Here is a 10,145-nt window from a genome sequence, read left to right as displayed (position 1 = left end):
TTTTTTGTATTGGGGTCCTATTTTTAATTTTTAGAAAGTTAGGGGGCCTTTTCTGAAAATTTGGAATGAGGACAAATGAAGTCAGTTTAGCCGTTTGGAGTATCAGAATTTGGGAGTGAGAAAGAAAGTTAAAGGGCTGACGCTAATATGGGTAGTTTTACGCGGTTAAAAATAGGGATTGCAAAAAAATCTGAACTCGATGGGGAAAACCGAAAATCGAATTAAATGGGTCGGGTTCGGGGATGATAAACGGGGACGGGGACGGGGAAAACCCATTTATTTTAAACGGGGACGGGGACGGGGACGGGTTTGGTAATCCCCGCCCCGATTACCCGCCCCGATACCCGACCCGATAAATATTAAAAATAATTATTTATATATATATATAATATTAATAAATTTAATTTAAATAAAAATATATATTTATATATTTAATTTAAATATATATATATATATATATACCCGACCCGATTCTCGGCCCAATACCCGACCCAATACCCGGCCCAATACCCGTTTAAATAACCGTTTATGCTAAACGGGGATACTCGTTTCCCCGCGGTTTTCCCTGATTACTCGACGGGGATCCCCGTTTAAATCCCCGCAGTTTTTTAAACGGGGACGGGTACCGGTTTTTTAAACGGGGACGGGGACGGGGGGACCAATACCCGGCCCGAACCCGGCCCGTTGCCATCCCTAGTTAAAAAGGGTTAAAAAATGGCATAAACAGTTAAATAAGTGATCGATTAAAATTTTGACTAATAATATTATATCATTTAACTGGAAATATTATCAAGTACAATAACATATTAGGTAGCGCTTATATAATGTAATAGGCATTTAATCGAAAATATTATTAAGTACAATAACATATTAGGTAGTTCTTATATAATGTAATAAGTAACGCTTATATTGACCTATTTTCGAAGTAAATCGATATATTTATACCGGTAACATTGCAAATTTACCTATTACATTATTATTATCGGTTACGATGTTTTTTAGAACGATACAATTTTAAATGTATCTACACTTTATGTTTGCACCTGGTTGGGCATTCATATTTCATTCTGGAAAAAAGTATCGACACAAACTAACAACGTGTCGATACATTATTTAGACATATTCTCTCATAAAATCGGTATATTTATACCGGTTACATTGAAAATTTACCTATTACATTATACTTATGGTTTCGATGTTTTCGGGATCGATACTTTTTATAAATGTATCGACACTTTATGGTTGCACCCTTTTTGGTATTCATTCTGGACCAAAAGTATCGACACAAATTTAGCAAGTGTCGATACTTTATGCTAACCTATTTTATCATAAAACCGATATCTTTATATCGGTTACATTGTAAATTTACCTAATACATTATAATTATCGGTTTCGATATTTTTGGGATCGATACTTTTAATAAATGTATCGACACTTTATGCGTGCACCTCGTTTGTGCATTCATCCTGGACAATAACTATCGACACAAATTACACAAGTGTCGATACATTATGTTGACCTGTTTTCTAATTAACCGGTATATTTATATCGGTTAGATTGTTAATTTACCTATTACATTATAATTATTGGTTTTGATGTTTTTTTGGGTCGATACTTGTATAAAATGTATCGAAACATATTTAGGTAGTTATTGTACATACCTAAATATGTACTGCGAATTTAATGTTGTACCCACCCTTTAACTACCAATACCACATCCTATTGAAAGCAGCACGACTGAAACATGTTCAATGAACCTTTGCTTAAATCTTTATCAACTCCGGGACCACCGAACTTGCACAACAAAATTTTTGCCATGGATCATACTAATGCAGACAATGTTAAGCCAATCGAGGAATACCATGAAGTACATAATGTTGATGAATCTGACAGATTGGTTGGTCAGCTCTTCTGTTCACGTGATCAAGCTTGGTATTTTTACAAGGGATTCGCACGGGAACATGGGTTTAGTGCACATAAGGGAACAACACGGCTTGACATGGAATGGAATGTGAAAACACAAGAATTTTGTTGTTCCAAAGAAGGGTTTCGAGCATCAAAAGTCAATATTGTTAATCGTCAACGTGCTCATACGCCAGTCACAAGAATAGGATGTAAGGCTAGAGTCGTAGTTACAACAACAAATACAAACGATCAGTGGGTTATAAGTAAGTCTTATCAGGAACATAATCATGCATTGTGCACACCTGCTATGACACCATTTATGCGTTCTAATAGAGCTGTAAGTAAGGCTGATATCGATGAGGCAACAACATTGAAAGAGGTCGGTGTTGGCACGTCACAAATAATGAACTATTTAACGCAACAGGCAGGGGGCTATCATAATGTTGGATTTACACATAAAGACCTCTACAATGCACTTCAAAGAGGTAAAACAAAGGAAATCGTCGATGAGGATGTGAATGCGCTTATTGCCTACTTTGATTATAAGAAACATGATGATCCCGAGTTTTTTATGACATACTCGGTAGATGAATCAGGGGCATTGTATAATCTTATTTGGTCAGATTCTATATCGAGATCGGATTACACATGCTTCGGTGATGTAATTGCGTTTGACACAACGTACAAAGATAATTTGTTTGGTTGACCAATTATACCTATTGTCAGTGTCAATCATCACCATAACACAATTGTGTTTGCCACTACCATAATCGCTGACGAGACGTCTCAATCTTTCGAGTGGGTGCTATAGAATTTTTTAGAAGCCATGATGAATAAATCACCTATTTCAGTTGTCACCGATGGGGATAGGGAAATGCAGAGGGCTATCAAATCTGTTATCCCTTATGCTAAGTACATATTATGTTCTTGGCATCTTTCTCGCAATGCACAAGCTAACATTGGTGATCCAAAATTTACAGCAGCATTCTCAAAATACACGGCTTCCTGGTGGACAACCGAGGAATTTGATATTCAATGGCGTTCGGTTGTTTCATAATTCAACGTCGAAAAGCATCAATGAGTGATTGAGAAGGGAAATACACGACACTTATGGGCACAAACATATCTAACCGGTCATTTCTTTGCCAATATTCGCTCAACACAAAGGTGCGAGTCTATGAATGCTTCACTAGCGATTGCACTGAAACACAAGAAGATATATTTAGTTGTTGTTCGTGCAATTGAAGATGGAATTAGTAGAATGTATATGAATGAGTTGAAAGCGGATTACTTAAGTTCCCATACGAAGCCCTTCTAGATCACAAAACTGGTCGACCTTGAAAGCCATGCTGCTGCGATTTTTACCCGCGAATCTTTTCGTGCGTTCCAAGATGAACTTCTACGGGATACATTGTACCGGATTGAGGAAGAGATTCAGTCCTTATCAGATGAATGTCAACATTATATTTTGTCAAAGTATAAAGAAAAAAATAGGAAATTTGAAATTAGTTTTGATTCTCGTACTAAAACCCTAATTTGCTCCTGCAAAAAATTCGAGACCATTGGACTTCCGTGTCGCCATCAACTTCACATGTTGAAGCACTTGGATTACACATGTTTTCCCGGGACTTTGATTCAAAGTAGGTGGACTAATGATGTGAAGGCTTCTGTACCTAGTTATGTTAACTTGAATGTGTCTCCAAAAGTGATGCAAATGGCTCGGTTCGCTGCTCTACGTTCAACGTCAAGTAGGTTATGCTACATTACATCAAATATAGATGAGTCTTTCAAAACCGCAAGAGATGAGATGAAAAGACTAATAGAAGAATTAGAAAACTCGTTTGGTTTGAATGATTCAGTCAACCAGAGCATTGTAGTAAACAACGTTCGTGACCCTCAACGAAAACAACTCAAGCAAAAAGAAGTACCGAAGAACAAGGTCGAGAAGATAATTAGGAGATGTGGGTACTGCAACGGTGAGGGACATAACAAACTAACATGTCCTCAAGTCAAATTCAGTTTGAGTATAATGTAAATTATACAAAATTAACCCTATATTTACAAAATTTACTCTCTTAGTCTATTTTTATTGTAGATTACGAGACCATTTAATATTTCATCTGCATCATCACATAAATGCTAAACAATCTGTAGAGTATAGTCTCCCGCAATCATGGCCGGAATCAGTTCTGTAATTGGGATTATCCAGGTTAATCATGTTGACAGCATAGCCAATAAAACCTGGGGTTTATTTACAAAGTGTCGATACATGTTGTAGACATATTCTCTCATAAAATTGGTATATTTATACCGGTTATATTACAAAATTACCTATTTCATTTCGATATTTTCGGTATCGATACTTTTAATAAATGTATCGACACTTTGTGCGTTAATCCTTTTTGGCATACATTCTGGAAAAAAGTATCGACACAAATTTAACAAGTGTCGCTACATGTTATAGACATATTCTCTCATAAAACAGGTATATTTATACCGGTTACATTGTAAATTTACCTATTACATTATAATTATGAGTTTCGATGTTTTTGGGATCGACACTGCTTGAAAATGTATCGACACTTTATGCGTTCACCCTTTTTGACATCCATTCTGGACAAAAATTATCGACACAATATTAAAAAGTGTCGATACATATTATAGACCTATTCTCTCATAAAACCGGTATATGTATACCGGTTATATTACAAAATTACCTATTACATTATAATTATGGATTTCGATGTTTTTGCGATCGACACTTTTAATAAATGTATCGAAACTTTATGCGTGCAACCCTTTTGGATCGACACTCTATGAAAATGTATCGACACTTTGTAGGTTCACCCTTTTTGGCATCCATTCTGGACAAAAGTATCGACACAATACTAATAAGTGTCAATAAATGTTGTAGATATATTTTTCATAAAACCGGTATATTTATACCGGTTACATTGAAAAATTACCATTACAATATAATTATGGGTTTCGATGTTTTTTGGGTCGTTACTTTTTATATATGGATTGACACTTTATGAGAAACTTTAAGTTTGGATACATTATAGAAAACGATTATAAATATACCGATATTTCTAAGTATAAAAACTTTATTGTGGAGATCATAGAAAACAATTCTTTAATAATGTGTTTCGATACATTTGCAAGCAGATGTAAAATACATTAATAACTAGTATTGATATTTCAACAATCCTCAAATGTATCTGTATACAGAGAAACAAATATGGAATAATTAATGAAAATATACACACAATATAATCAAACCAAAAGATACATACACAACAATGTTCAAATAATGTACCGACAACGAAATTAATCAGATGAAAAAGGGTTATTTCTAACGAAGTTCGGAACATTAGGCGTCTTCAACAAATTTTCCAAATACACTCGTATGTTTCCGCCTTTTTCTGAGGACATACATAAATAATTTTAATTATCAAACTAATGAGGTGCAATTTTACTAACAATAAATTAAATTCGCATAAGCATGAATAAATTTGTGTCATACCTAGAGCACATAAATTGTATTTCTATATAAACACATAAATTGTTAAAATAATCAATGTATGAACACCTGTTTAACTGGAAAAATATATTGCATAAATGCAACTTACCGGATTATAAATCATTTTTTTCGCTGAATCATCGACCAAAAGTGTATTTAGCTCGTTAAAATCAGGACACGCGTTCCAAACATCATTGAGATCTTTACAGTAGGTAACATTATCGTATGTTTTGCATTTTTCTTGATCATGTTCACAAACAGTCGAACATAAATATGTAGGAATCATAGACAAAGAAAAATCAGCAAACTGTAATGACATTCATCTTACCCGAACGAATAGAAAATGCTCAGAAAATAAATGTAGTTTCTCAAGTACACGGTCGACGTTATGCCTGAGATTGTAATCAAGTTTGAATGTTAACATTCAATTGTATATTAACGATTTTGGCTACAGTAATTCAATTTCTCAACAGTTCTAACCTCATCTTGGAAGACCAAATGGCAATAACAAAATTGTCTACACAAAATTGTATAAATTCAAATAATCATGTTCTGAGGAAAACATCTACAACATGAAGAAAATGAGATTAAAGTTCTATGCTTATATGTTAAAATAATGGATACAAAAGACCAGAATTAAAACCTGCAGGTAGTCTTGGGAGTAGGCAAGGACACCATTGAGATAAAAAATTAAAAGTTTTCTTGAAGGCGGCGTTGCAGACACGATATACTTGTTTGGATCATCATCATAATCATCATTGTCATCTTCATCTTCATCGTCATCTTCATTGACCGCTTGGTTGTCCACATCTGTTAAAAGAAAATAAAATACATTTCATAACGTGTAAATATTTAGAAACATAAATAATGAATTACCTAACTCGTTTGATGTCATTGACGTAATTCGTCACACAACATGGAGACTTAATCATGCAATGATGAAATATCGGCTCGCATTCCACTCATAAGGAATCAATATGCTCCCGAAAATTGACCATGTATTCCATCACTGTCTTAATTGTGACATCCTCTCCAACTGGAGCTTCTTCCATTATATGTTTCCAATTGGTTGCTCGTCTTCATGGTCAATGGGGTCAATTTCCTCCCTCTCTTGATCTAATTCGACCTCCTTGACATGCTTCCAACCGAGTTTTTCAACAAAATCATATCCCGTTTTTTTAATAAATAACATGTCAATCTTGCGGGTTAATCGAACAGGGGCGTCATGCGAAAAATCAACTTTTTTCTTCTTCAACAGATGGGTGATGACACATCCATATGATAGTGAAGTTGAAATTGTTTCTCCCTTTGTGACCATATATACAATTGTATTAAATATCAGTTTAGCAATGTTTGGAGCCGTTTTGGATTTGGATTTATACTTTGCTATCCACCAATAATCGCTGTCTCAAAGCGTTGAATGTTTTCCTCCATTAGGTCGGATATACCATATGAGCATTTTGTGAAACACTCTTCACTCTACATCTAGGTAAATTGGGTTATTTCTAGCAACCCGTTGTATTGTAGTATCTAAATTATTTTCATCTGAATCCCCTTTATTCTCGACACCTAGACCCTCTGCAATAGTTTCCGATACTATTACAATGGAAAACAAACACATTCAAGACAAAAAACTCCAATATAGAAATCAATCAAACCCATAAAATATCGATAAATTTACCTAAATATCTGATCGTCACTGTTATGATAACGCTAGTATTCGTCGGAGAGAAAGAGTTCAGAAGCCTTTAGGTTTAGGGTTTATCGATTTGGAGTTTGTATCGAATAAATAATGAAGGGGGAAAACACGCGATATTTAAATTAGTATCGACACAAAATTAAAAAAGTGTCGATACATATTGTAGACCTATTCTCTCATAAAACCGGTATATTTATACCGGTTACATTGAAAATTTACCTATTACATTATACTTATAGATGCATAAGTTTCTGGGATCGATACTTTTTATAAATGTATCGACACTTTATGGTTGCACCTTTTTTGGCATTCATTCTGGACCAAAACTAGCGACACAAAATTAAAAAAGTGTCGATACATGTTGTAGACCTAATCTCTTATAAAACCGTATATTTTACCAGTTACATTGAAAATTTACCTATTACATTATACTTATAGATGCATATGTTTCTGGGATCGATAAAGTTTAGCTATTACATTACACATATACTGACTTATTTTTTGGAAACTTAACGTTTGGGAATCATACTGGACAAAATGTTGGAAACAAATCAGTGTTTATTAATTTTTCAGTAAAAAGTCTATTTTTACCAACTACATTGTAAATTTATCTTTTACAACAATCTCCATATATCGTACGTATCAACATGACTCTTAATGTGTATAAGAAAATGTACAACAACCTACTGCTATCTTTTCTCATCTCATACATAATTATACTCACATACAAAATTATAAATCTTATACAAAATTATAAATCTTATAAAAAATTAACCCTACATTTACATCATTGCATCCTTTTGTTATTCTTGTGTCTCATGGCAACTTTTGTTATCTCATGTCTTCGTTGATTTTTATTGTGGCTTACGAGATCGTTTAATATTCGCGATCGATCCCACTCTCCAACAACCTATATTCAAATTGTCAGAATGTTAAGTATTGTAAACCACAGTATTCAATCTACGACTTTTAACAATTTTTACCACAAACAAATTTTTAATTCCACTTACAAAATCACCAGTTGCCCCTGTAGAACCGATCGATTTCATCCACACCATCACATACATGCCTCAATCATATCTGTTACAAAATTTGAAAACCACACATGTCAATTATGAATCCTGCATATATTAAGCTTTCTATTTATGATAACATCTCATACCCATTCAATTGCTTATTCATCTTATGCTCCACAAATTTGAAATTTTTCAAGGGGAACTTTCCTATAGATCCACAATATTCAACCCAAATTCGTTTCTTATTATAAAATTCTAATATTTTAATCTGCATTAAAAAAAGAAGTTATGATCCAAAAAAAAGTATGCATTATAATTTACATAATGTTCTTTCATACATACATACCAATCTCTTAGCATCCTTCACTCTCTGTTTAGCTGCTTCAGATGTAAACATACTATCATATATTGTTGCAACACGATCTACCATATCCAACACCAACAGATACCAATGTGAATTATGGTAGTTTATTGTGATCATGATCTGCAACAAATTTCACACCCAATTTGACAAAATTCAACATTCTATATCCGAAAACATCATTTGCAATTGGTATGGTGTCTTACCTTCTCACAGTCGGTGAATTTCACATAGTTATTCAATATGGGACCCCAAAAGGTAGCAATACTCTCAACACTTTCTTTGTTGTTGGCATCCAACGCCTGTTGCTGCAATTACACAACAAACATTATTAATTTACCATCTATAACACTACTTTTCAACATTTATTAATTTAACTTACTGCTAAGAGGTATGGAAAGTAGTCAATCCTCCGGAGTGATTTTTGATAATCGTAGCATACTGTTCAGGCGAGCAAATCAATAACCTAACAAAATTAATTACACAATCAGAACATATTCAATAAGTTTTAACATTTTCTACTTTTTACTTACCACACCGCCAACCCATTCCGTAGGCTTCAACGTTACAACGTCGTATACACTAACGAATTGATTTCCCAATGAGATTATATAATATCTGTATGAATCATTAGGATTAATAGGTTGTCATGAAATATTTAAATATCACTCACAAAGCAATATATTTCACTTACCCCGATTCTAACTCACTATTCCATAAATAATCACAAATTGTAGCTTCGATGTCATCAATTCCGCTTGGAATATTCGTTTTTTCAACCTACAATTTTGCATACAAATTTTTATCACAACAACATGATAAAAATCAAATTAAGTTTTCTTTTATTCAACTTACCTTTTGCTTCTTCTTCTGGGGTGCAGGACATTCCGAATCCAAATCTGCTGCTATAACACACTCCGGTGTATAAATGACATCGACTTCATTCCTTCTCATTTCTTCTATCTTTTCTTCTTCCTCCTCCATCTTTTCTTCTTTATATTTTTTCAATTCATCGCATTTTTCACCCTTCAATTGATATCCTTCATCCAAGTATTGATCAACCACCCCCTTCACCCCCGTAAGTTCACTCCTCAATTCCACAACCTCCTTCATCACTCTATCAAAATTTTCACTCGTCACCATCTTAAGATCACCCCTTAACACCTCAACTTCTTTCACCACTTTACCCCTCAACACCTCTACTTCTTTCATCACTCCATCTATTTTTCCTTCCACTTCCCCTTTATGCCTCTCAAGTGTATCTTTGACTCTCTCAAGTTTCTCTTCGACTCTCTCAAGTTTCTCTTCGACTCTTGATTGTCTTTGCATGATATCAAATTGGATTTTTTTGATATCAGCCAATTCAGACATCAAAATGTCGAAGTTACTCTGTTTTCCCTCACCGTCATCCTACAACCATCTCTTATTTCTTCTCCTCTGCTTCCTCTATCTCCTTGCCAATAACCTTCAAAATTAAATTACAATATTAAGACATTTATTATATTCTTAATATTATTTAATTATATTTATTACCCTTTCTTGCTTCCTCGGTCTATCCAACTTCAACTTCGCCATCACTCTAACCACTTCTTTCTTCCCCCATGCACGGATGCGTGCCACTCCGGTTCTTTCATAAGCCGG

General features: G+C 34.2%; 1 long non-coding RNA gene across 1 annotated transcript; it reads right to left on the bottom strand.

Moving 5' to 3' along the window:
* Positions 1-8,779: 8,779 nt before the first annotated feature.
* LOC120212596 lies at positions 8,780-9,069 on the bottom strand. Its single transcript, XR_005524717.1, has 3 exons — positions 9,038-9,069; positions 8,887-8,970; positions 8,780-8,812 (listed from the first exon to the last, which is right to left on the bottom strand). It is a non-coding gene; the product is annotated as an uncharacterized LOC120212596 (long non-coding RNA).
* Between the last annotated feature and the right edge of the window lie 1,076 nt (positions 9,070-10,145).

Source organism: Hibiscus syriacus, unplaced genomic scaffold, assembly GCF_006381635.1.
Source record: "Hibiscus syriacus cultivar Baekdansim isolate YM2019G1 unplaced genomic scaffold, ASM638163v2 tig00110013_pilon, whole genome shotgun sequence".
In the NCBI taxonomy this organism is placed as follows: Eukaryota; Viridiplantae; Streptophyta; class Magnoliopsida; order Malvales; family Malvaceae; genus Hibiscus; species Hibiscus syriacus.
The sequence above is the reverse complement of the archived record's forward strand: the minus strand, read 5'-3'. Positions and strand labels throughout refer to the sequence as shown.